Source organism: Cucurbita maxima, unplaced genomic scaffold, assembly GCF_002738345.1.
Source record: "Cucurbita maxima cultivar Rimu unplaced genomic scaffold, Cmax_1.0 Cma_Scf00056, whole genome shotgun sequence".
NCBI classification, from domain to species: Eukaryota; Viridiplantae; Streptophyta; class Magnoliopsida; order Cucurbitales; family Cucurbitaceae; genus Cucurbita; species Cucurbita maxima.
This window is the reverse complement of record NW_019272072.1, coordinates 692,734-720,707: the sequence shown is the minus strand read 5'-3', so window position 1 is coordinate 720,707 and position 27,974 is coordinate 692,734. Positions and strand designations below refer to the sequence as shown.

General features: G+C 34.1%; 1 pseudogene; it reads left to right on the top strand.

Annotated features, from left to right (window-relative positions):
• The first annotated feature begins 154 nt into the window (after positions 1-154).
• On the top strand, positions 155-27,974 carry LOC111471725 (annotated as a pseudogene).

Sequence of the window (27,974 nt, the reverse complement as noted above, 5' to 3'; positions counted from 1 at the left end):
ATCCTCCGTGTCGCTGCCATGCAAATCGGCGTTGGTTGTTCCGCCAATAATTGAGGCCTCGGCTCCTCCGCCAACAGATGATATTGCACAATGCCTGGTCAAATCCTTGACCGATGGTTAACCAACTACTGTAGCATCGGTTGCTCCTCTCGCAATGGCTGATACGACTGTCCCCTCAAATGTGGATCCTGCACCTACTACTCATCCGTATGGTACTCGATTGAAGCACAATATCAAGAAACCCAAGGTGCGTAGAGATGGAACAATAACATATTTTGTAATTCGGTCTTCTGCCTCTAAATCTACTTCACATATTACTGCTATGAAGCATCCCCTCTGGCGTCAGGAAATGAATGATAAATTTCAGGCACTTCAAAAAAATAAGACATGACACTTAGTTCCTCCTCGTGCTGGTCTTAACATTATTGATTGCAAATGAGTTTTCAAACTCAAGTAAAAGCCAGATGGCTCTATTGATCGCTACAAAGCATGCCTGGTTGCTAAATGTTTTAAACAGCAGTATGGCGTTGATTATGATGATACCTTTAGTCCAATTGTTAAGCCCACTACCATTCGACTCTTATTGTCTTTTGCTATTTCTCGTGGTTGGGCTATTCGGCAGATTGATACTCAAAATTCTTTTCTTCATGGCTTTCTTAATGAAGATATTATGAAGCAGCCTCCTGGATTCGTGGATTCTCAACACCCTGGTTATCACTACAAGCTGGATAAGTTGCTTTATGGTCTTAAACAAGCTCCGCGTGCCTGGTTTTCTCGTCTTCGCTCCAAACTATTACAACTGGATTTTACACCTTCAAAGGCTGATGTTTCTCTTTTTATTTTTAACAAGACGGGCATTCAGATGTATATCCACATCTATGTTGATGACATTATTATTATCAGCTCATCTTCTACGGCTACTGAGAAACTTCTTACACAGCTTCAGGATGATTTTGCCGTCAAAGATCTTGGAATTTTGAGTTATTTTCTTGGGATTGAGGTCCGCCATACTTCTAATGGACTTATTCTGACACAACATAAATACATTCAAGATTTATTGTCTAGAACCAATATGCTCACCTCCAAAGGTGTGCCCACACCTATGCTTACTAGTGAGAAGTTGTTATTGGATGGTGGTGAAAAGCTTTCGCCTGAGGATACTACTCGCTATCGGAGTGTCGTTGGTGCTCTCGAATATTTGTCTCTGACACGTCCTGATATATCATTCTGTGTCAATAGAGTGTGTTAGTTCATGTCCTCCCCAACATCTATACATTGGGCGGCAGTCAAACGAATTCTCTGTTATCTACATGACACTATTGATATGGGTTTGTGTCTTACAAAGTCCAGCACTGATTTGTTGAGTTCCTTTTCAGATGCTGATTGGGCCGGGAATCCTAATGATCGTCGAAGCACTGGAGGCTATGTGATCTTTTTTTGGTGGCAATCTTATCTCTTCGAGTTTGAAGAAACAATCAACAGTTTCTCATTCTAGTACTGAGGCCGAATATAAGGCAGTTGCTGATGCCACTACCGAATTAATTTGGATCCAAGTTCTCTATCGTGAGCTCGGGATCTCGCAAGCGCGAGCGCCTAGCCTGTGGTGTGACAACAATGGTGCCACCTACCTGTCCGCCAATCCAATCTTTCATCGACGAACAAAGCATGTTGAGGTTGGTTATCACTTCGTTCGTGAACGAGTATCGACTTGTCAGCTTGATGTTCGACTAATTTCTTCCAAGGATCAGCTCGCCAATATCATGACAAAGTCATTGTCAGCTCCTTCATTTAGCAATTTTAGGTGCAATCTGATAAGGTATTCAAATATATAATTTGACAAAAATTACCACAAGTTCACCGTAAATAAAACCCTAGGGTTAAGTCAAAAAGCATCAAACACTAAATACTCTGACATTTTAGGTGATATTTTGCGGAGAAAGCTGATAAGGTCTTCAAAGAGCATGTGGTCATGTCCGACATTTTAGGTTAACAACATGGTGAAAAGAAACCAGAAATTCGGATACTGGTAATTAACTACAAACATTTGTATAAGGTTTTAGAATAAATAAGATATCCAATCCAAAACAAAAATGATTTGATAAAAAGAATTTAGAGTTAAATGTTTTTATAAAATTTGATATAAAATTGAGATTTAGGAAAATTCTAATTTCCTAAAAGGACAAATATAAAATAGCATTTAATGTCCAGTTTAGAAAATATGAGAGGAACATCATGCCATTTAGTCTAAAAAACGCTCCATCCGAATTTCTGAAGATTATGAATGATATTTTCAATCCTTTCAAAAAATTTCAATAGTTTATATTGATGATGTGTTGATATTTTCTAAAACCATTAAGATCAACACTTTAAACTTCTACCTACATTCATTAAAGAAATCAGCTAGTTATGTCCATACCCAAAATTAAATAATATCAAACTCATATCTTTTTCTTGGATTTTAAATTTATTTGAGCCTTATAAAACCCATTCAATGGTCCATTGAGTTTGTCTCAAACTTTCGTGATGACGTATCCTAGAAAAGCCAACTTCAAAAAAATTTTAGGTTCTCTCAATTATGTGTCTTAAATCCTTTAAGATATCATGCACATTTACAAATGTCTTGATGAGTGTCTTCAAAATAATACAAACTCTTGATTTGTAAGGGATATCTCTACAACCCAAAAAAATCAAATCATTAGTCAAATAAACTCTCTGCTTAAGTCTTATTGACCCAAGGGCAGACCTCATAGTGAAACATGACGCATCAAATATCGGATATGGAGGTATCTAAAATTATCAAAGAGGAAACCAATTATCATATTTCATTCAAAAGGCTCGAATAATACCATACAAATTACAAAACAGTAAATATATATAAAATTATCAAAGAGGACTATGAACCAATTATCCGATATTTGATGCCCTTGGGTCAATAAGACTTAAGCAGGGAGTTTATTTGACTAATGATTTGATTTTTTTGGATGGTAGAGATATCCTTTACAAATCAAGAGTTCCTATTATTTTCAAGACACTCATCAATGTTGGCTTTTTGGCCCTTGATCTCAATTTAATTAATTTCAATAAATTAATTGACTGATTTTTTGATGATAACAAACCTACTTTTAATTACTAACTACTTTAAGTATTTTGAATTGTCCACAGTATAAGGTCGGGAATAACGATTACAACAACTTTTCAATTACTCAAATCAGAGCTAAAACGAAGAAATTAGAATCGAGACAACATACTCGACGTGATGATGTGGCAACAAAATCAAAATGATGGACAAATCAAAATATATCAAAGTATGACATTTATAATGTTGGAAGAGTAACAAATGGTGGAGTTTTTCTTATTATTATATTTATAAATAAAATTATTTTTACAAAATATAAATTTGAATCTAATCGTTACTCACATCGATTTTTATTATTATTATATTATTATATTTTAAAATTTGGGTAGTTACTCACAAAGCTTTTATTATTATATTATTATATTTATAATAAATTTTGAATTATTATTATATTAAAAATTTTAAATAAATGAATTTAGAAAATTTTCTTATTTATTTACTTTTAATATCAACCTTCCATTATTCATAACACAATCCAATGTAAAATATTAATTCCTACCTTTTGCCACTCTTCTTCTCTATATAAACTCATCAACTCTCCCACATTTTATACACACAACTTCCATAAATTCTCCAATCCTCATTTGTTCAAAGTTTCCATTGTTTGTTGCTCTCTCCAAGCTTACAAGTTTATTTCTCTTCATCTTATTCTTGAGAGGGATTATTATTGTATTGTGAGGAAACAGTTGTGAGTGTCCCAAATTGTAAATCAACTTTGAGAGAGTTGTGGTGTGTTATTATCAAACTAAAATACTTGTATCGGTTTGATCCTACGCCCTGGAAAGAATAGAGTTTGCTCTTGAACTCGAAAAAAGAGCGATGTAGCGGTTTGACTCTTATTCGTGGAAAGAGTCGAGAAAGTTATTTATTCAAATTCCCAAGAGGCGCTTGGGGAGTGGAGTAGGTCGAGTTTGACCGAACCACTATAAAACTAGGGTGTCATTTTCTCTAACTCTTTCCTATTTAATTTCAAAATTATTATTGTGATTTATTGCATGTTCAACTTGATTATTGTTTTGACTTAATTATTTTGTTCTAGTAATTATCATATTCTACCTATTTATAAAAAGTTTCATCATTAAAAAAAAATTAATCACATTTAAACACCTTTACGGTTAAAATCCTATTCACCCCACCCCCCTCTAGGGTTGTCATACTGATCCAACAATCAAGACATTTGTAAACGTGCCTGATATCTTGAAGGATTAAAGAGACATAATTGAGAGAACCTAAATTTTTTTTGAAGTTGGCTTTTCTAGGATACGTCATCACCAAAGTTTGAGACAAACTCAATGGACCATTGGATGGGTTTTTATAAGGCTCAAATAAATTTAAAATCCAAGAAAACGGATATGAGTTTGATATTATTTGATTTTTGGTATGGACACAACTAGCTGATTTCTTTTCATTACATTACTGAATGTAGGTAGATGTTTAAAGTGTTGATCTTAATGGTTTTAGAAAATATCAACACATCATCAATATAAACAATTGAAATTTTTTGAAAGGATTGAAAATATCATTCATAATCATCTGAAATTCGGATGGAGCGTTTTTTAGCCTAAATCGCATGACGTTCCTCTCATATTTTCTAAACTGGACATTAAATGCTATTTTATATTTGTCCTTTTAGGAAATTAGAATTTTCCCAAATCCCAATTTCATATCGAATTTTATAAAAACATTTGACTCTAAATTCTTTTTATCAAATCATTTTGTTTTGGATTGGATATCTTATTTATTCTAAAACTTATTCAAAGGTTTGTAGTTAATTACCAACATCAGAAATTATGGTTCCGGTTGGTTAACCTAAAATGTCAGACATTACCACATGCTCTTTGAAGACCTTATCAGCTTCTCTGCAAAATATCACTTAAAATGTCAGAGTATTTAGTGTTTGATGCTTTTTGACTTAACCCTAGGGTTCTATTTACGGTGAAATTGTGATAATTTTTGTCAAATTATATATTTGAATGCCGAATACATTAAGATATAATATCTTATTTAAATAATATTAAAATGTCGAAGAATATCATAATATATGTTTAATTAATATGAATCTCATTCAAATTTGAAATATATATTTTTATTTGATGTTTATGATACACGCCAATTATTTTAATATTTAACATATCAAATACGTTAATATGTTTTGATATTATACTTTAAGACTATAGGAACTTGCTCAGAGGACTTGAGAGTTACGTTGGCCCACAATGCATCTCATGGACGATGCAAAACTATGGTGGCGCTCGAAGGTGAATTGTATAAAAAACTAGTCATGCACCAAAAAATCATGGGAAGACCATTGATGGAATTGAAGCAATCGACGCTCCCTTGGATGTGTTTCCAATCAAAGACCTAATGTTTGATGTTGACTCTTTTGAAGAAAGAGCCACACGATCGAAGAATAAGAAACGTGGCGGTAGCTCTAAGAACTCTAGGTAGCTCTGAGAACTCTATCACGTACATAAAAAGAACGTGTAGAAGAGTTAGACATTACACAGAAGATCTGGCTTTCATCGAGGAGACCCGAGTTTGATTCTCGACAATGAAATTTTATTTTCTTATTTCTTTTATTTTATAGTTTCATCTTTTGTCACCAATTATATTTAAACTTTACCTAGGTTTGAGAAGCACTATAATGGATGAGTTCAATAGTATCTTAAATTCAAAAGACTTTTATGAACTTGGTTTGAGAGGCACTATAATGGTCAAGTTCAATAGTATCTTATATTAAAAAGACTTTTATGAACTTTAAACTTTTAATAGTGTTATGTCATAGATATTTGGTTTAATTTCAACTAGTGAGGTTGAGGTGATTCAAATGGTTAATTTAATAATCCAGTCATTTTCAAGGAACGCCATCATGACTGAGATGACTGAGATGAGCACCCGAGTGAGTTTGACAAGGAGGGTTGAAGAGAACCACACCCCAAGCCAAGCTCATGTTGGGCTTAACAAACTCAAAATCCAAAAACACAAACCCTGAAATGGGAACCCGGATGCTAAGGAAATAAAAAACTTTATTTTTGACGTAGAACAATACTTGAAGGTTAAAGAAACTTGCTCATAGGACCTAAGAGTTACGTTGGCCACAATGCATCTCATGGACGGTGGCGCTCGAAGGTGGATAATATAAAAAATTGGTCATGCACCATAAACTCATGGGAAGACAGTTGATGGAATCGATGCAATCGACGCTCCCCTGGATGGGTTGCCAATTAAAGACCTGACGTTTGATGTTGATTCTTTTGAAGAAAAAGCCACACGATCGAACATCTCGAAATGTCGCAGTAGCTCTAAGAACTCTATCATACGACCTGAGAGTTGAGGGCTATAGGAACTTTCTCATACGAGCTGAGAGTTACGTTAGCCGCAATGCATCTCATGGACGATGCAAAACTATGATAGTGCTCAAAGGTGAATGGTATAAAAAATGGGTCATGCACCATAAACGCATAGGAAGATCGTTGATGGAATCGATGCAATCGACGCTCTCTTTGGATGGGTTGCCAATCAAAGACCTAACGTTTGATGTTGACTCTTTTGAAGAAAGAGCCACACAATCGAATAGCTCGAAACATCGCGGTAGCTCTAAGAACTCTAACACACACAGGGAAGGACGTGTCGAAGAGTTAGACATTAAGCAAAAATTAAGAATTTCAGCAAGGAGTGATTCTCATCTCAAAGGAAGACAAAGTTACATCCAAGAGGGGATGACCCTTATCAAGTCCTTTAAAGAATTAATAACAATGCATATAAAATAATCTTCCATGAGAATTTCAGCACATCCTACTTTCAATGTTGCTGACTCGAGTCCTATTGATGTAGGTGATGATTTTCTGATTCGAGGATGAATCCTTTTGAAGAGGAGGAAGATGATAAGGATCACGGTGTTCCAAATGTTCCAACTAGATCTATTACACGATCCAAGGCTAAGAAGATTCAACAAGCATTCATTCTTCATCTACAAAATTGGATAGACTCGGTTCAACTATTATTTCATGTGTTACAAGCTTATTAGATTGAGGAAGGACCATTTGGAGCTTCAGAAGTGAATATTTACACGGTTGAAGGAGCAGATGAAGTTGCAGGCATCATTACATGAGTTGTTAGAAAACTTTATTTATTTTTAATTTCATAAAGTTTGTAATGGTAGAATTATCAAATTGACTTCATCTTTTGTGGAGATTCAAGGGGATCGAGATTAAATCCCGGCCACTAACTTTTTTTGTGGGGAGACTATAAATACCCACAAATTATTATGTAAAAATTAGATTTTTGATGAATGAAATTGATCTCTCAAGTTCAGAAGTTTCCCTTCAAAATCTGAACATCGTCTATGCCATTTATAAGTTTCATGTCATTTTTTTCTTGTGGTAGAATTGCATGTGAGTCATATAGTAAGGTTTGATATTTTGTGGTTGAGTGAAATTCTCAACTTTCTACTTATTTTTGGGATTTCTTTTCTCCATATTCATTGTAATATATCTTCATACAAACAAGTTTATTTTTCTAGGGAATGTATTAAGCACGTGAATTTATTAATTACGGTGAACTTTTGTATAAAACAAAGTAAATACAAACGGAGTAATATGAGATAGAAGTAAACATAGTAATAAAAAGAAACTACATAAACTAAAAAAAAGTTAATCCCATTTTACAATATAAATATGGTTCAATTGTAGTCAAGAAGTAGTTTTGAAAACTGGCCATTCCATATCCATCTATGTTTAGAAAACTAAAATAAAGAAAAAAAAATATATATTTTTCAAAAACTTATTTGGAGTGAAATTTTGCTTAAAATTCAAATGTTTTTTTTAATAAAAGGATAAAATACATAATTTTGACAAAAAAAAAAAAACAAAATAATTATCAAAGGGGCCTAATTTTTAACATATCTATCCTAAACGAATGCATGGACTCTAGTGGCAATACTGCTTCAACTGTGTGATAGATCATGTGAAGTTAACGTGACAATAATAATAAGTTCTAAAGCACAAAAATATGTGGATAAATTTCATATATTGAGGTGCGGAAAACATATACACACGGGAAACTAAAAATAATAGATCCACTATAAGGGCATTTGGTTTAGTGGTATGATTTTTTCTTTTTTTACAAATTAGGTGGAATGAACAAACAAAAATAATGAGTTTAAAATTACCCAACAAAATATCAATTTTCAAATGGAATGGAGACATAAGATTATTCCAAAAAAGAAAAGAAAAATATTAAATACATTTTCATCGAATGCATTTGGTTGAGAGATATTATCGTCACATGGATCCTTACCATACAGCGAACTTGAGCCACTCTCACCAATGCAAATCTAAGGATAATATCAAATAAAAAGGAGTTCATGGTTAGCTCAGAATTAAGATCGAGTTACCTAGATCATCGAATGAAAAGAAAATCAGTCTCAACAGTAAACGACATTATGAAGTGAGAGTGATTTTCTTCATGGTCCGATCTTATGCAATACTCATTGCATAGGACGCCCCCACACACATGTCTCCACATGTATAATTTTACTAATCACATTGTTTATATCATATACAAAAGTGGGCCGCATCCATAGTGTCCCCAGAATAAAGTACTCAGCCTTATCCTTATACTATAGATCATTTTGACTATATACTTGAACTTGATCAACTCTTATGTCTCTATATATAGTTCAAGTAATCATACTATAGCTAGAGTGTTCTTAGTTTATTGGATTTAGATTAATGATTGTAAAGTTCATTTTATTCAATAACAATCTTTATTGAATAAACAACAATAATAACTTTCAATATTCAACGTTCAATATTCCGTCCCAACTGAGCTATCCATTATTCATTGAAATTTTAAAAATAAATATTAACTAATTTTTGATTGAATAGTTAGCTTATGCAAACCAATAACAATTCATTCGAGCTAAATCTTCCAATTGATAATTAGGCCAAAGAAAGAACTTGAATTCATTTTTATATCTATCAACATGTTTGCTACTTTTATCCAAAACTTGATCACGAGTTTTTCTTATTTGCATTGTAAAATTATGTATTTCTATGGATATCATTTCTATTTCTAGAATTGAAACAAATTAGAATTCTAAACTCTCACGACTTCTGGGTGATAGGAAATTTTCCCGAAGCAAATCATAATGATTTTTTGTTCTCTTTTCATTCATTTTTTGATTTATTGCAATTGGATTTACTAAAACTATTTTTGTAAGCATAGTCTTTTTGTAAGGATAGTCTTTTTCTTGATATCTTTGATTAATTTAGTACTTATTTTTATGAACTAATAAAAAATACATATGGTTTGATATATAATAAATTGTCCATCATTTTGTACAACAGACGAACATGTTCAATAATAAATATTTATTTTTTAATAATTCCTTATTAACTTGAAACTCTTTGAGAACTATCAGAATCTCCAAATTCATTTCTCATCTTTATTAGAGGAGATTTTTTTTTTTTTTTCAATTATTTTTTTTAATTTTTACTAATAATGGAATTTTCATTTTTATTCAAATTTAAAAGAAAGAATTTGATTGGTATGATCCATGGATTACTCAAAACCAAAATTCTGATTAATACAGAACAACTTAGTATTTCTTCCTTAGTTCTCATCCAATCAAAAAAATTCATTTTTTTATTGTTCAATGAGTTGAATTCTTAATTTGTTGTGAGATAATTAAAATCTTCCTTATAAATTTTTTCAATGAGTTCAAAATTATTACCCTAAGTTTAGTATTTTGATTAGAGATTCCTCTTTCTTATTCTTAATCAAATTTTTGAGTGGGCTTCACTTAGTTGATACATGATTTATGTTGTCTTTCATTTTCTTTTCGTTTGTTTGAAAAATTATATCGATCAATTCCGATTCTTTCTTTTTCTATTTATTGTTTTCTTATGAGATGTTAATATTTCTTAACAATATTAATTGAAATACATCCAAATGATTTGAGAACAAATTCTAAAAACACAATGATAAATTTCAAACCTTGAGGTGCATAAAGCACATGGACTAGCAACGAAAAATGATACATTAGTAAGAAAGACATTTGGTCAAATAGTATGATTCTCAATTCCTGTGTAAGAGGTCCTGAATTCCATAATCAGAATGCCCCACAAGCTCTATCAAATGGTTTTGTGTGTTGTAAAAACGATAGTAAAAAAACTTAACATGATAACTGCAAATAAATGAACTCCAAAGAAAACAAAAGTATTTTTAGTGGTAGAATTATATTCCGTAGACTTTATTGCCCTAGTATACCAAGTAAAGAGAAAGTATGTATGGGATGCCTTAAAGAAAGTAATCTAGTATGTTTTTATATTTAGAATTTTCATGATTGTCATTTGTATGAAGTGACAGGTCTGCTACTCGAGACACATTACAAAATAGAAAAAGTAGTATAATATATTAAAAAGATAATGCTTCTAAATATTTGAGTTCATAATTATACAAATATTGATAAGATAAGGAATCACTATAAGGGGAGTAAGATTCGGATTACCTTGTTGATCGAATATCTCAAGGCAAGAACATTGTTTGAGATTCGAATCACTCAACAAGCAAGATCGATCATGTCTAGCTTGAATGATTCTTGTTGATCAAATATCTCAACGCAAAAATACTTGTTTGATATTCGAATCACTCCACATGCAAGATTGATCATGTCAAGCTTGAATGATTATACATGCAACCTAAACTACATAGAATTGCAAAGAAACTTAGCCATTGACTAAAGAAAAGCACAAATGCTCCTTTTACTATATTTTCCAAGTCTCCCTACAAATACAACATACATGGCTTTATATTGTCTCAAAATGAAACTATTAAAGACATTCCAAGAGTTGTAACATTCATACTTAATGGCTATAATTAACCATTATGTAATTGTAACCTAAAGTAAATAAAAAGTCTTAAAATACATTAATGAAATACAATAACTCTAAATTACTCTAAAATGTAATCCATCCAAAATTTATAACATGAAACTTCATTCTTCTTCAATGTGCCATGAATTGAAATATCTTTTGATAATTTCAACAATATTTTCTTCATATCTTCATTGAAGCATATTGTATGATTGATGTCTCGTGGTTCATATCAAATATTATCATAATAAGATCAATGAGGGGAATAGACCAATTGTTGGGCAACAAAGTCAACACAAAGAAATTAGAAAAGAAATATGAAAACTTGAGTTGTGAAAGGTGTAAATTGGAAAGAATCTTAGTGCCCGAGGACAATGTAGTGTTATGAAAACTAGCTATATTAAATCTTCAAAGATTAATGTAAATTTTATGAAAATTGAGAGGAATCTTTTTCGTATGTTTGTAATAGCTTAGCCATGCAGCAACAACGTGATGCTTCAAATACTCTTCCTTATGATTACATACTAATGGTTCGTGAGGTCAGAAGTCTTTCTTTAATGTTAAGGATATCTAGTCCTAAATTATAACTTACCATATATATCATATTTGATCTTTTATTATAGGATATTTGTCTTCTATCAAAGATCACCATATGTATCATGTTTGCCTTTTATTACCGGCTCTTTTCATTTATTGTTATTCCCCTATCCTTTATAATTTATTTGATTATTTGAGAACTTCATTTAGGTCTGGTGGTTTCAGCAAATACATGAGATTATAATGATGGTGTTACTATAACACATGCGGAAGCAATTTGGATCTTAGGCACTTTTAGCACATCAATTATAGTAAATAACTAGCATGTTCATGAGCAATTTCAGGAGTCTCTTCCAACCTACTAGGTGATGTTGAAAATTACTTCTCGGTTTGTTGAGTCTTCATGTCTTCTCTATTCGTGTCTTTCCTACTTTCTTCGCTTGAAACTTTTTCTTATTTGTATGACGTCATACCACCTGCTTCTGCTTGATGTCTTCTTGGTCAAAATAATAACGTTTCAAGTTACTAACATGGACAACAAGATTAGTCCGTGTCCATAAGAGCAATTAGATTCTATATGATGTTTTCATAATCATATGTATAACTTTAACTAGTCCATAGTATTTTCACACTAGCCTTTGGTCTTGTTGCTTTGAACTCGAAGTTGATCTGACCTTAACTTATATGAACTCTTTATTTTTCTTGAAATTATTGTGGTTGACACTTCCAAATGACCCTTCTCTTCATCCGTCTAGATTATATTTCTATGTGAACATGTGTTGCTTCAGTGGTTTATTTTTGTCTCCCTTCTTTAGTATCTAACCTTGTTTTTGTCTCTCCTAGTGGGGATAAATCCATTATCTGACCTTTTTTTTCGTCGTGGTGTTCATGTAGTGGCAATAAGGTTTCTATTGAGGTTGGCTCACTCAAGCTCCCCTTTTCAATTATAACAATAGCAGCAAGCGTAGATTCATCATGGCTATGATTCTTTCTCAATTGTAGTATCGACATCATTTTCAACCCTCTTGATTGATGGATGTTTTTCTGAATGATCGTTGGGTTAGACTCCGTTACTACTAGACATTTTGCTAGGGACATGTAAATTACTTTGTGTTTCAGCAGGACGTTCATTCCTGACACGACGTCGAAGTCATCCATTTCAACTATCACTAAACAATTTGCCAAGTCCAAGGCTCCAGCTTGATTAGAGTTCTCATTGTGACTCTTAAGACAGACAAAGCTTCCAATTTGACGGCGTTCATCTTTCCTGTATCTTGATGCCAAAGGATGTTAAAATATTTTGCATCGGTCTCCATCATGAGTTGTGGGTGGCTCTAGAGTTGACAATGGTGTTTCTTACTACTTTGTGCTTTATCCAGACCTTGACATACATAATATATATATATTCATTTAACTATAAGACATATGGTCCATAGAAGAATGGTAACTCTTATACTCATTAATATTATAATGGCTACTACCTAAATTATAACCTAAAGTTGATAATTGATGTTCAATTAGCCAACCTTAAATTTGTAATCATTGTGGAGTGATTGAAATTACAATGGAAGTAGCTTAAACTCCTAATACGTTAAATGAAGTTGGTCTCTTCTAATAAAACGCGAATTTCTCTTTCATATCATTAATACAATTATGCTTCATATTGAACCTACCAAAAATGAAATTAAAACTACTTTCAATTTAACTCCATTTTATTGTCATCATGAATGAAGTGTAGGATATATTTTTGATTTAACTTGATATTTCATATTAGTTAAGTGTTTTTGCAAAATCACAATTAGACAACAACAAAGATGAATTTGGTCGGTTTATTATTTTAAAGAAAATTTCTTTCTCCATCCTATTCCTAATAACTCTTCAACTAAATTCATATTATGCTAAGAAACAAATTTTTTACTCGCAAGAAGTAAAATATGCAACTTTAACTAAAATTTCATCGAAACAAATTTTATTGCCATACAACATAGATGACAATTATAGTCTTCAAACAAAAACTAGAGTAGTTGTGGTGAACGGGATAAAAACTCTAGTGTTCATCCATAATATATTACCACTACCTAAATTATGACCTATAAATTTTTAAACATAAGTTGTAGTTGAAAATTACATAAAACAATCCCCTAAATCCAAGAACTCCGTGTCCAATTAGTCAATCGTAAAGATAGTAACTAACATAGAGTAATTGAAGCTCCACATGAAGTAATTTAAAGTTCTAGTTACTTAACTAAAGTTTATCTCGTCTTTAATGAAACATGAGTTGCATTTAAGTTCATGAAATATTTACAGACTCCAACTCTGAGTACTATTAATGCAATTATATTTCATATGAGTTTGCCATAAATCAAACTATGGTACATTCAATACAACTTTATTTTCTTGTCATAGGAAGCAAAATAGAAGAATTAAATCAAACAAACTGATGAACTGAGCCGAATAAATCCAACCCAACCCAAACGGATTAGTTTGATTCATTTGTTGGGTTGTAGTTTATTTGAACACTTGCATACTAGACCATCAACTTTTTTTTTTATAGTCCAACAACTGCTCAAGAAAATAGATTTCAAACTTGAGAGAAAAAAATATTTTGAGGAGTTAAAATGTTGCAACTTTTTAGAAAGGGCATTTGGTCTAGTGGTATGATTATTGCTTAAGGTGCGAGAGGTACTCCACGATATGTGTCTCAAATGGAACTATCAAACTAAAACTTACACTATTTTCTTCTCTCTACCGTAATTGTCACAAACCCTATGTAAATAATTTAACAACGGTCTAGATCTAAAAGATATAATAATAATGATTATTGCTCATGGATTTCATTAACAAAGAAAATAAATGAAATAATGATGATACATTCCATAAAAAACTTAATATATAGCCCATAATAAGGGCATTTGGTCCAGTTGTATGATTCTTTCTTTGGGTGCTAGAGGTCTTGAGTTCGATTCTCGAAATGCCACTTCAAAGAAAAAACAGCACTAAAAGGCATTTGGTCTAGTGGTATGATTATCGTTTTGAGTGTGAAAGGTCTCAAGTTTGATTCTCAAAATGCCCCCAACAATATTATATCCAAATGAATTATGCAAGATAATATGATTTTAAATGTTGCCACATAGGTTATCTGTTATCACAATCCCGGAAGATGTGCCCAAATAACCGATGAAAAAGAGCCATAGGTTCGAACCAAACCGCGCACACTGAAAAAAAAAGTTCTACTTTTCTATCACACCTAGAATTGTCATTCTTTTGTCTTTTAAAACTTCTTACCTTATCAGTCATCAGTTTTTTGTATCAATATATAACCGATGAAAAAGTTTCAGAGAGCCATAGGTTCGAACCGAACCGCGCACACTGAAAAAAAAGTTCTCCTTTTCTATCACAACCTAGAATTGTCATTCTTTTGTCTTTTAAAACTTCTTACCTTATCAGTCATCAGTTTTTTGTATCATATATTGAGATAATTATTATGAAAAAGTAATTCCACTAGTGTGACTTAAATATCCTTTCTTTGTGGTATCAGTCATGCTATTTGAATAGCCTGAAGTCATAATAGCCTCTCCATCGGTTCCGAAGACTCCTTCGGCATCAATGTGCTCCAATGAAAGAGATCATACTGTGCTCCAATGAAAGAGATCATACCCTTTCCTGAACCAGAACCGAGCACAAAACATTGAGGTAGAAAGTAGAAAGCGAGCTCTTTTCGCGTATACGCAATCTTGAAGCCCAATTAGCTCATGGACTGTCTCCTCAACCCTGACAAGTATGAGTGCTTGGTAAGAGAGAATGTCGAATGAGAAAGACATTCGATTACGACAACATTCGCAACTACCAAAGTGCACTAAACCTAGTAGAGATCTTTGACCTAACGATAATGGTACTTCAAGTCCATTTAATCAATCCGCTTTGTACCTTATTGTTGACCGAATAGGATGCAGGCCAGGCCTAAATTCTCTCTCAGTCACCCGGAGATGAAAGGAAGATCATTTCTGAAGTTCACGAATCGAAGAGAAAGTGGATCTGAGTTTTACACGCTTTCATTTTCAAAAGCTTCGCTTGCCTATGGTACTTTATTAGGGATGTGCAACAATATGGTCATCTCTCAGCCATGTATAGAGAATTCCTTGATCATTTCCTTGGCGGATAACACAAATGAAATCGATTCCCTGACCGCCCATCTTATGAGTCCATTCTTGTCTTGTTGGTTTGTTGTACTATTCTATACCTCTCTTGATTGATTGAAAGACGTTCGGGAGCTGAGAGGGCCTATCGTGAGGGAACTTTCTTTTTCACGATAGGCAAAGGTAAAGCGGGAGCTGCGTATGTCCACGATGATCAAGGTAGAGCGACTCCTTTAAAAGAGGTTGGTTTTATCGAAACTGTTAAATCCGCTTTCGTTAAAGAAAAAATAGGAGCCCTTGGTTTGGCTGATGTCGATTCGTATGGCAATGCAGACTCGACTCAGGATGAGGATTCCGCTTTTCATACTCTTGCTATGAGCTGAAAGAGCTGGTAAGCTATCTCGCTAAACGAAAAGAAAAAGCACATACGGGTTGACCTCATTACAAGGTGCGGGGGCTAGCCAAAGAAGGTCAGTCGAACTAGGTTAGAACCCTTGATCCGGTTCAGCTAGGTTTTTCCATGCGAGAATGTATGCATATCGGTATCCTCTTTTTGTTTATACGTTTGGAGAAACCTGCTAAGCCCGCCTTTCTTACCAAGTGTGATTCAATCTTTTAGCTCAAACTTTCCTCTCGTCCGACGGAAAAGGTAGGAGTACGACTACCTTTTCCTTTTCTTGCCGGAGCCAAGGGATCAATCAGTTTCTACCAAAAAGTTCGCTATCTATTAGTTGCCGTAATCGAATGTATTTCTCATTTCATGTTAGCTCCTCCAAGAGCTTCCAGGTCCGTAGTAGACGAAACCTTGGACTTCTATTGAACTTATAACATTGCCTGTTGAGCTAGCCATTGAGGGTTGGCCTTACAGGAGATCGAGCAGCCTTTCTTTCCTTGCCTGGTATGCTTTCCCGCTTATCGCGTAGCTAACCAACTAGCCAAAGAGAGAGGGAGAGGGATCATGTCAATCAATTTGTATGTGCATTTTGTCCGTCCTGTACTTGCCTGCTTAGCTTTCTTAGCCAACATCTCCGGTTTCCCCCGAACCAAGAGATTCGCTTATCCATACTCAACAGTCACACTTTTAGCAGAAAGACTGATTTTTTTCATAAAGTCGGTTCATAAATCAAGAAAAAATGAATCTGCTTACAGGGATGGTTATGCGATACGTCTTTTCATACTCGCATTTTCTTTAACCTTGCTATCAACCTAACCATTCTCGTTTGTTGTTTTAAGGGGTCTCCCCACTGTAGATTACTCGGATTGGTTCTCATGTCCTTATGCCAAAAAGTATGGGCGANGGGGGGGGGGGGGGGGGGGGGGGGGGGGGGGGGGGGGGGGGGGGGGGGGGGGGGGGGGGGGGGGGGGGGGGGGTGAGACGAGGTGTAGCGCATTGTTTTGGGTATGTTGTTCGCTAAAGTTTTTAGGAAAGGGGTACAAATTTTCTACATAGGTCATCTGTGGTCACAATCCTTCCGTGGCCCAACCTTTATTCGCAGTCCGCATCCAACCATTTCTTTTTCAACCTACACGTATGCTCCAAGCCAAACTCACGTAACTAGTCAGAAGCACGTCACTAGTCAGAAGATGCAGCCCACAATTGAACGGAAGACAAGTGTCACAATCGCACTCATGCAGTAGTGAGACACTTATTATGTGACATTTGTTCTAATCCAATGAACAAGTCAACCATGCAAAATTTAGACTGAAGAAACAATAACAATGTATGCTCGAATCACGTTTAGAAGAAATATTTTAGAAAATGTGAGCAAGGAAATACGTTAAAAACAATTTCAAATAGAGCAATGTTATAAGCTAAAAGTGAACAAAAAACAATTGGTCACGTTCTCCTATAGTACATTTTGGGACATTTTAGTTCTGATGGATGTAGATATGATTTTGATGACTAATCATACACCCCGTATTGGCATAACAATAATAGTAAAGGCCTATCTAAGATGAATGCAAGTAAAAGGGTTTTGGAATGAGCATGCCACCATGAACCACAAATCGTTTACAAGAATAGCTGAGTTATCTAACATATAGCCACAGGCAACACGCCTTGGCCAATCATGACCGCGACATCTGCCCTTACACAATTTGCCAATATCTCTATCAACCATCTCTCATAAACTCAATGTTGTAGGATGAGGCTGACTTTAGGTCTCGCGATGTGCTTCTAGCTGATCTCAGTATTGAGGAGTCTTTTTCAACCTACTAGAAGCTGTTGAAAATCACTTCTCGGTTTGTTAACTCTTCAACTCTTCTCTATTGGTATCTTTCCTACTTTCTTTGCTTGAAACATTTTCTTTGCATGACGTCATACCACCTGCTTCTACTTGATGTTTTCATGGTCGGAATAATAACGTTTCAAGTTACTGACGTGGACAACAGGGTTAGTCTATATCCATAGGAGCAATTGGATCCTATATGATGTCTTCCTAATCTTGTGTATAACTTCGACTAGTCCATAGAATTTTCGCACCAGTCTTTGGTTCTTGTTGCTTTGAACTCAATGTTGATCTGACCTTAACTTATTATAATTCTCTATTTTCTTTGAAATTATTGTGGTCGACCCTTCTCTTCATTCGTATGGATGGTATTTTTGCGTGAACATGTGTTGCTTTAGTGATTTGTTTTTGTCTCCCTTCTTTAGTAGAGGTGTTGGCTTGGTGTCTTTGCCAAGCATTTGAGTGATCACTGACAAGAGCTTTTGCAGGTCAAATAAACCCGACTGTGAACATGCCATTTTGCTATTTGTAGAATTAAACTAGCTCAGGTTGATGGCTAAGATTCATCATGGCTAAGATTCTTTCTCAACTGTACTATCGTCATCATTTTCACCCCTCTTGGTTGATGGATGTTTGTTTGAATGATCATTGGGTTAGACTTCGTTACTACTAGGCATTTTCTAGGGGCATGTAAATGACTTTGTGTTCTAGCAGAATGTCAATCCCTGACTATTTGGGCTCTAGAATGTTGGATATGAAGGCTAATTATATAGTAGGCGTTTACATATAGTGAAGCTATATATAATAAACTGAAATCATATATATACCCATTAGTCAATTAGTCGGTGCTTCCTAAATGTACATTTCTCATTCTCCATATCCTCTATTTGCAACCCTGAAGACATTAATACAAAACCATTAGAATATTTCTTCTTACATTTTCTCTATCATGATTTTTGTGTTCATTTAGATCAAGTGTGTGCGATGTTGTGTGATCCTAATAACTAGTATCAGAGCGAGGAGAGATTCACCACGATTTGTGAAGATGGAAAGTTCAAGAATTGAAAAGTTTGATGGATTTGATATCAATTTCTAGAAGATGCAGATTGAAGATTATCTGTACGAGAAAGATATTCAGGAACCCCTTTTGGGAGTGAAGCCGGATACCATGACCACGGAGGAGTGGAAGCTCAAGAATTGTCATGCTGTAGGGTTAATCTGGTTGACGCTGTCCAGAAACATGACGTTCAACATCATCAAAGAGAAGACGACATCGGGCCTATTGAAGGTGTTGTCAAATATGTACGAAAATATGTCGGCTATGAACAAGGTGTATTTGATACAGAGGTTGTTCAATCTACAAATGTTGATTTGTTGCAGATCATATAAATTAGTTCAACATGATTGTAAGTCAATTGAGTTGGGTGGAAATTATGTTAAAAAATAAGATTAAAGCATTGATTTTGATGTCATCTTTACTCGAGTCGTGGTATACTGTTGTTGCTGCAATCAACAGTTCACGAGGATCTATTAAACTGAAATTTAGTGAAATTTGAGATGTCAGCGAAAGCCCAAACAGGAAATTGGAGATTCATGAGGCAATGCTCTCATTGTTGATCGAAGGGGAAGAAGTAAATCAAAGAGCCCAAACAAACATGGGCGATCAAAATTAAGAAACTGGGAAAATTTTCCAAACAAACAAAACGTAAAGAGTTGAAATTGTGAAGAAAAATAACACTTTCTGACAGATCGTACAAAATTGATGAAAAGAAAATCACAAATTTGAAGATAACGATAATTCCATATATTCAGCAGAAGATACTGAGAATGCTTTAATCCTTAGCGTGAACAGCCCAATTGAATTTTGGATATTAGATTCAGTTGCATCGTTTCATGTTGGGAGTTGGATCATGGGTCTTAGGCGAAGAAATCCTTGGTTTACCACCCCTTGGAGTTGAAGGAAGTGTCATAAGGCTAATTTTTTTTCAATTTTATTGATTTGTTTGAGTGATTTTATTTGATTTTATTTCAATTTTGTCAAACTCACTTGGGTGCTCATCTCAATCATTTCAGCCTTGTTGGCGTTCAATAAGAGAGACCTTGGAAATAACTGGTAACTGTTCAACTGGATTATCACATTAACGATTTGAATCAAATAAAGTGACATTAACCATTTGAATCACCTCAACCCCACTTGTTGAACTTGACCAAATGTCTATAATATAGCACTAACAAAGGTACAAAGTAATACAAACAAAGGTACAAAGTAACACTAACAAAGGTACAAAGTTCATAAAAGTTTTTTTAATCTAAAATACCATTGAACTTGACCATTATAGTGCCTCTCAAACGTAGGTAAAGTTTAAATTCGGGTCTCCTTGTCAAACTCACTCGGGTGCTCATCTCAACCATGATGGCGTTCAACAAGGGAGACCTCAAAAATAGCCGGATTATCGCATTAACCATTTGAATCACCTCAACCCCACTTGTTGACATTGAAACAAATATCTATAACAAAACACTAACATAGGTAAGATGTTCATAAAAGTTTTTTAATCTAAAGATACTATTGAACATGACCATGTGCCTCTCAAACTTAGGTAAAGTTTAAATATAATTGGTGACAAAAGATGAAACTATAAAATAAAAAGAAATAAGAAAATAATATTCCATTTCAGAGAATCAAACAAGAATCTCCTATGTGAAAGCCAAATAACAAACTGTTGGACAATAATGAATTTTAAGTGTAGTTGTCTTGGAGTCTTTTGTCTAATTGCTAAAGAGTTTTACTATGATGTTTTGGGTAATGTCTAACTCTTCGACACGTCCTTTCATGTGTGTGATAGAATTCTCAGAGTTACCGAGACGTTTCGAGCTGTTCTATCGTGTGGCTCTTTCTTCAAAAGGGTCAACATCAAACATCGGGTCTTTGATTGGCAACCCATCGAGAGGAGCATCGATTGCATCGATTCCATCAACAGTCTTCCTATGAGTTTATGGTGCATGACCCTTTTTTTTACCATTCACCTTCGAGCGCCGCCATAGTTTTGCATCGTCCATGAGATGCATTGTGACCAACGTAACTCTTAGATCCTATGAGCAAGTTCCAGTAACCTTCAAGTATTTTTCTACGTCAAAAATAAAGCTTTTTAATTCCTTAGCATCCCGGTTTCCATTTAAGGGGTTGTGTTCTTGGATTTTAAGCTTGTTAAGCCCACATGAACTTGGCTTGAGGTGTGGTTCTCTATAGCCCAACTTGTCAAACTCACTCGGGTGCTCATCTCAACCATGATGTAGTTCAACAAGAGAGACCTCGAAAACGACTGGATTATCGCATTAACCATTTGAATCACGTGCTCATCTCAACCATGATGTCATTCCACAAAAGAGACCTCGAAAACGACTGGATTATCGCATTAATCATTTGAATCACCTCAACCCCTGTTATTGAAATTGAACCAAATATCTATAACATAACTCTAACAAATGTACCAAGTTCATAAAAGTCTTTTTAATCTAAGATACAAACTATAAAATAAAATGAAATAAGAAAATAATATTCCATCGTCGAGAATCGAACCCAGGTTTGCTCAATAAAAGCTAGATATCATAATCGCTAAACGACAATAGATTTTTGGTGTAGATGTCCTGAAGTCTTTTGTCAGATCGCTGAAGAGTTTTAGCATGATCTTTTGCTTAATGTCTAACTCTTTGACACGTCTTTCCCTGTGTGTGTTAGAGTTCTCAGAGCTACCGAGATGTTTCGAGCAATTCGATTGTGTGGCTCTTTCTTCAAAAGAGTCAACATCAAATGTTAGGTCTTTGATTGGCAACCCATCCAGGGGAGCGTCAATTGCATCAATTCCATCAACGATCTTCCCATGAGTTATATGGTGCATGACCCTTTTTTATACCATTCAATTTCGAGCACTATCATAGTTTTGCATCGTCCATGAGATGCATTGCGGCTAACGTTAACTCTCAGGTCGTATGAGAAAGTTCCTGTAGCCCTCAACTCTCAGGTCGTATGGTAGAGTTCTTAGGTCTACCGCGACATTTCGAAGTGTTCGATCGTGTGGCTTTTTCTTCAAAAGAGTCAACATCAAACGTTAGGTCTTCAATTGGAAACCCATCCAGGGGAGCGTCGATTGCATGGATTCCATCAATGGTCTTCCCATAAGTTTTTGGTGCATGACCCATTTTGTATATCATCTAAGATACTATTGAACTTATCATTATAGTGACTCTCAAACCAAGTTCATAAGAGTCTTTTGAATTTAAGATACTATTGAACTCATCCATTATAGTGCTTCTCAAACCTAGGTAAAGTTTAAATATAAAATTATAAAATAAAAGAAATAAGAAAATAAAATTTCATTGTCGAGAATCAAACTCGGGTCTCCTCGATGAAAGCCAGATCTTCTGTGTAATGTCTAACTCTTCGACACATTTTTTTATCTGTGTGATAGAATTCTTAGAGCTACTACCACGTTTCTTGTTCTTCGATCGTGTGGCTCTTTCTTCAAAAGAGTCAACATCAAACATTAGGTCTTTGATTGGAAACCCATCCCGGGAGCGTCGATTGCTTCAATTCCATCAATGGTCTTCCCATGATTTTTTGGTGCATGACTAGTTTTTTATACAATTCACCTTCGAGCGCCACCATAGTTTTGCATCGTCCATGAGATGCATTGTGGGCCAACATAACTCTCAAGTCCTCTAAGTAAGTTCCTATAGTCTTGAAATATAATATCAAAACATATTAACATATTTGATATGTTAAATATTAAAATAATTGACGTGTATCATAAACATTAAATAAAAATATATATTTGAAATTTGAATGAGATTCATATTAATTAAACATATATTATGATATTCTACAACATTTTAATATTATTTAAATAAGATATTATATCTTAATGTATTAGGTATTCAAATATATAATTTGACAAAAATTATCACAAGTTCACCGTAAATAGAACCCTAGGGTTAAGTCAAAAAGCATCAAACATTAAATACTCTGACATTTTAGGTGATATTTTGTAGAGGAAGCTGATAAGGTCTTTAAAGAGCATGGGGTCATGTCTGACGTTTTAGGTTAACAACATGTTGAAAAGAAACCAGAAATTCTCAAACTGGTAATTAACTACAAACCTTTGAATAAGGTATTAGAATAAATAAGATATCCAATAAAAAAAAAATGATTTGATAAAAAGAATTTAGAGTCAAATGTTTTTATAAAATTCAATATGAAATTGGGATTTCGAAAAATTCTAATTTCCTAAAAGGACAAATATAAAATAGCATTTAATGTCACATTTAGAAAATATGAATGATATTTAGGCTAAAAAAACACTCCATCCGAATTTCAGATGATTATGAATGATATTTTCAATCCTTTCAAAAAATTTCAATAGTTTATAATGATGATGTGTTGATATTTTCTAAAACCATTAAGATCAACACTTTAAACATCTACATACATTCATTAATGTAATCAAAAGAAATCAGCTAGTTGTGTCCATACCTAAAATCAAATAATATGAAACTCAGATCCGTTTTCTTGGATTTTAAATTTATTTGAGCCTTATAAAACCCATCCAAAGGTCCATTGAGTTTGTCTCAAACTTTCGTGATGACGTATCCTAGAAAAGCCAACTTCAAAAAAAATTTAGGTTCTCTCAATTATGTGTCTTAAATCCTTCAAGATATGAGGCATATTTACAAATGTCTGAGTGTCTTGAAAATAATACAAAGTCTTGATTTGTAAAGGATATCTCTACAACCCACAAAAATCAAATCATTAGTCAAATAAACTCTCTACTTAAGTCTTATTGACCCAAGGGCAGATCTCATAGTGAAACGTGATGCATCAAATATCGGATATGGAGGTATCTAAAATTGTCAAAGAGGACCGGGAATCAATTATCATATTTCATTCAAAAGCCTCTAATAATACCATACAAATTACAAAACAGTAAAACAAAAATATATATTATTTCCATTGTATTTTGTGCACAAAAATTTTAAAGGAAATTTAAAATAAATCCAGCTTATTTATCATACTTTTAAGTTCAATTACAATAAATCAAGAAAAGAATTGAGTTGTAATAAAATATCACTTGACATTGGAATGTAATTTGAAGACTTTTTATCTTCCGGAGTTGAATTACATTTAAGATTATTTATGTTATTTCTTATTTTCTTCAATTTGTATTTAATAGTTTGGGTAGTTTGGAGATGAACTATGTTTGAATTATCTTTTTGGCCTATTTAAATGCTTGTAATATTCAAGTTTGAAAACATTTTGGAATACAAAAACTTTGTGTTTGAAACCATTTGGTGTTATGTTTCTTTCAAACCTTGTTTTAGGTTTGGTGTTAAAATCTATTCATTAGATTAGTCGTGATCAAGTTAATTCTTGAGTGAGTCGTCTTGGAATCTAAGAGTGACAATCATAGATTCCAAGTTCAATCTAAGAGTTATTTATCCTTTTAACCCGCTCCTGGTTGAAATCAATTCGTTAAGTTAGCTTTCTTTGTAAAAGTTTGCAAGGATACTACGACCTCTAGCTTTGCAAAATCTAGCGTTATTGGCGCTTATCAAAATCGCTGCCAAAATAAAGTTTAACAAGTGGTTCTATGGTGTAATGGTTAGCACTTTCGACTTTGAATCTAACGACCTGTGTTTAATTTCCGATAGGTAATCCACCAATTTATACAAAATTGGTCCATAGCCGATTCGGTACGGTCACTTTTGGACCGATAATCTATATAAGGGGTCACTAAGGTTGAGATCATACAAAATGGGTCCATAGCTTAATATTAGAGCATTTGATTGCAGATCAAGAGGTCACCAATTCGAACCTAGTTGGACCCTACTATTTTGGATAGAAATTTGTTACACTTTTTGGACCGACACTATGTCTAAGGGGTCACTCAGGTTAAAATCCTACAAAATGGATCCATGGCTCAGTGGTAGAGAATTTAACCGGTCACCCATTTGAACTTGGTTGGGCCTTTCTATTTTCGACAGACACTTTTTACACTTTTGGACTGACACTTGTAGAAGGGGCCACTAAGGCTAAAATTATGTAAAATAGGTTCATACCTCAGTGATAGAGCATTTGACTGCAGATTAAGAGGTTATTTTGGATAGACACTTTGTTCGATTTGCTCCCAACCACCGAGTGTCTAAAGGAAAAGAAATAAGAATAATTATCGATTCCAAACCTTATTCCAAAGTCCTCCACCACTTAGAACCTAAGGGCCACTATTCTCGGACAAGAACCAAGCTATCATTAAGAAAAGAGTGTGGTATCCAAGCACCCACTATGAACATGGTTAAAGACGTACAATTAGGCTACTTATTGAGTCTTGTACTCACTCCATCTTTTCCATCTTTTTCATGTAACTAAGAGTAGTTGCCCTAGACCAACAATACCCACCAAAACTATTTTTGATAGCCTAACTATTTTTGATGTTTTAAAATGATTTTTTTTAACCTTTCCCTTATTTTGTAGTAGGAGCCTATAAACTCTATTTTGAATATATTGTAAATATATACGTTCATTATATTTTAATTCTTTTTTTATTTCGAGAAAACATTTTACTTTGTGTTCAACCTCTTTTAACTTGCTTCGAGAACCCACCGGAAATGGCTCATGACATAAACATAAAAAAGTAATTTTTTAGTATGAATATTAATATAAGTTGCATTCCTATATTGACAAAACCATTAGTACCGAAAATATTCATGAACTTTCAAAACTAGTGCTCTTTAACATTCTAAAATAAGGTTCTAACTATTTGTGAGTGGCATAAATCAATCTCCCTTTTTATTTTCACTCACTCCTTTTCTTCAACCTAGGACCCATTAATATCATTAATATTTTATCTCCTTGTTTTTTTAGCTTTTTAAATACCCTTATTTCATTCCTAAATCTATAAAATGTCTCCTATTTTTATTCATTTTCTCTTTTCTTAAATATCAAAATCTTAAATAAAAAGGAAAAGCTCTCTAAAATATTCTTATTTGCCAGTAATTTTACATAATTTAACATTTTAAAAATCGGTAAATTAAAACAATCCTACATTAATATATTCATAATTTCATGTAGTCTTCATAAGTTTGCCGGCGACATTGTTTGTTGTCGAGCTTGATAATGTGAGTTTGTAACCCATCTGTTAGGGTTCTTGGAATGATTCTCTAGATTATCCCTTCCATGTTGGGAGTTGGGCCATGGGTCTTGGGTGATGGAACCGTTGGTTTACCGCCCCTAAGAGTTAAGGAAGCATCTGGAGGCTAGTTTCACATTGTATCATTATCTTTGAGATAACAATTCTTTTCTATTTTATCTAAATTTTTTAAATATGAGTTCATTTCCAAATGCATGCTAACACCCTTATTGTTGAATAAATGACATGAAACTAGTTTCACTTAGTAACGTTGCCTTTTGCTCCTATTGGTGGAAGGATAATAGGTCGATTATACCTTTATGGTAGTTTTAAGCGTGACAACATTTGATAACCAGACTAATTTTGCTTCATTTCTAAATGAAAACGTGTAAATTGTAAACTCAAACATTTCAAAGAAATAAACAAGTTTTGATGGTACCATGCTAACAAGAAAACAAAGGTTGACTTTGACCAATCCCTATTATCTTTTTTTATCTATACTTTGAAACTATTTTAAGCACTTTTCTCTTGTACTCAGGAGGGAAGTTCTGTAAAAGCAACTGGAAGAATTGCTCAAATACGAGTAAGCGAGGCTTATTTAGGTCGTGTTATAAACGCCCTGGCTAAACCTATTGATGGCCGAGGTGAAATTTCAGCTTCTGACTCTCGGTTAATTGAATCCCCCGCTCCTGGTATTATTTCGAGACGTTCCGTATATGAGCCTCTTCAAACAGGACTTATTGCTATTGATGCGATGATTCCTATCGATCGTGGTCAGCAAGAATTAATTATTGGGGACAGGCAGACCGGTAAAACTGCAGTAGCCACGGATATGATTCTAAATCAACAAGGGCAAAATGTAATATGTGTTTATGTAGCTATTGGTCAAAAAGCCTCTTCTATGGCTCAAGTAGTTACTACTTTACACGAAAGGGGGGCAATGGAATACACTATTATAGTAGCCGAAATGGCTGATTCTCCAGCTACATTACAATCCTTGCTCCTTATACAAGAGCAGCTTTGGCTGAATATTTTATTTACAGAAAACAACACACTTTAATCATTTATGATGATCCCTCCAAACAAACACAAGCTTATTGACAAATGTCTCTTCTTTTACGAAGACCGCTCGGCCGCGAAGCTTATCCGGGAGATATTTTTTATTTGCATTCACGCGTTTTGGAAAGAGCCGCTAAATCAAGTTTTGCTTTAGGTGAAGGAAGTATGACTGCTTTACCAATAGTTGAGACCCAATCGGGAGATGTTTCAGCTTATATTCCTACTAATGTAATTTCCATTACCGATGGACAAATATTCTTATCTGCGGATCTATTCAATGCTGGAATTAGACCTACTATTAATGTGGGTATTTCCGTCTCCCGAGTAGGATTTGCAGCTCAAATTAAAGCCATGAAACAAATAGCCGGAAAATCAAAATTGGAATTGGCTCAATTTGTCGAATTAGAAGCCTTTGCGCAATTCGTTTTTGATCTCGATAAAGCTACTCAAAATCAATTGGCAAGAGGTCAATGATTACGTGAGTTGCTCAAACAATCCCAATCAGCCCCTCTCACGGTAGAAGAACAAATAATGACTATTTATACCGGAACGAATGGTTATCTTGATTCATTAGAAATTGAACAAGTAAGAAAATTTCTCGTTGAGTTACGTACTTACGTAAAAACGAATAAACCTCAGTTTCAAGAAATAATATCTTCCACCAAGACATTCACCCCTGAAGCGGAAGCTCTTTTGAAAGAAGCTATTCAGGAACAGATGGAACGTTTTCTACTTCAAGACCAAGTATAAAAGAAAACAAGTAAAGTATAAATAAATTTTATAACTTGAAAATGTTATAATTTAAACCTGAAATAATTTCA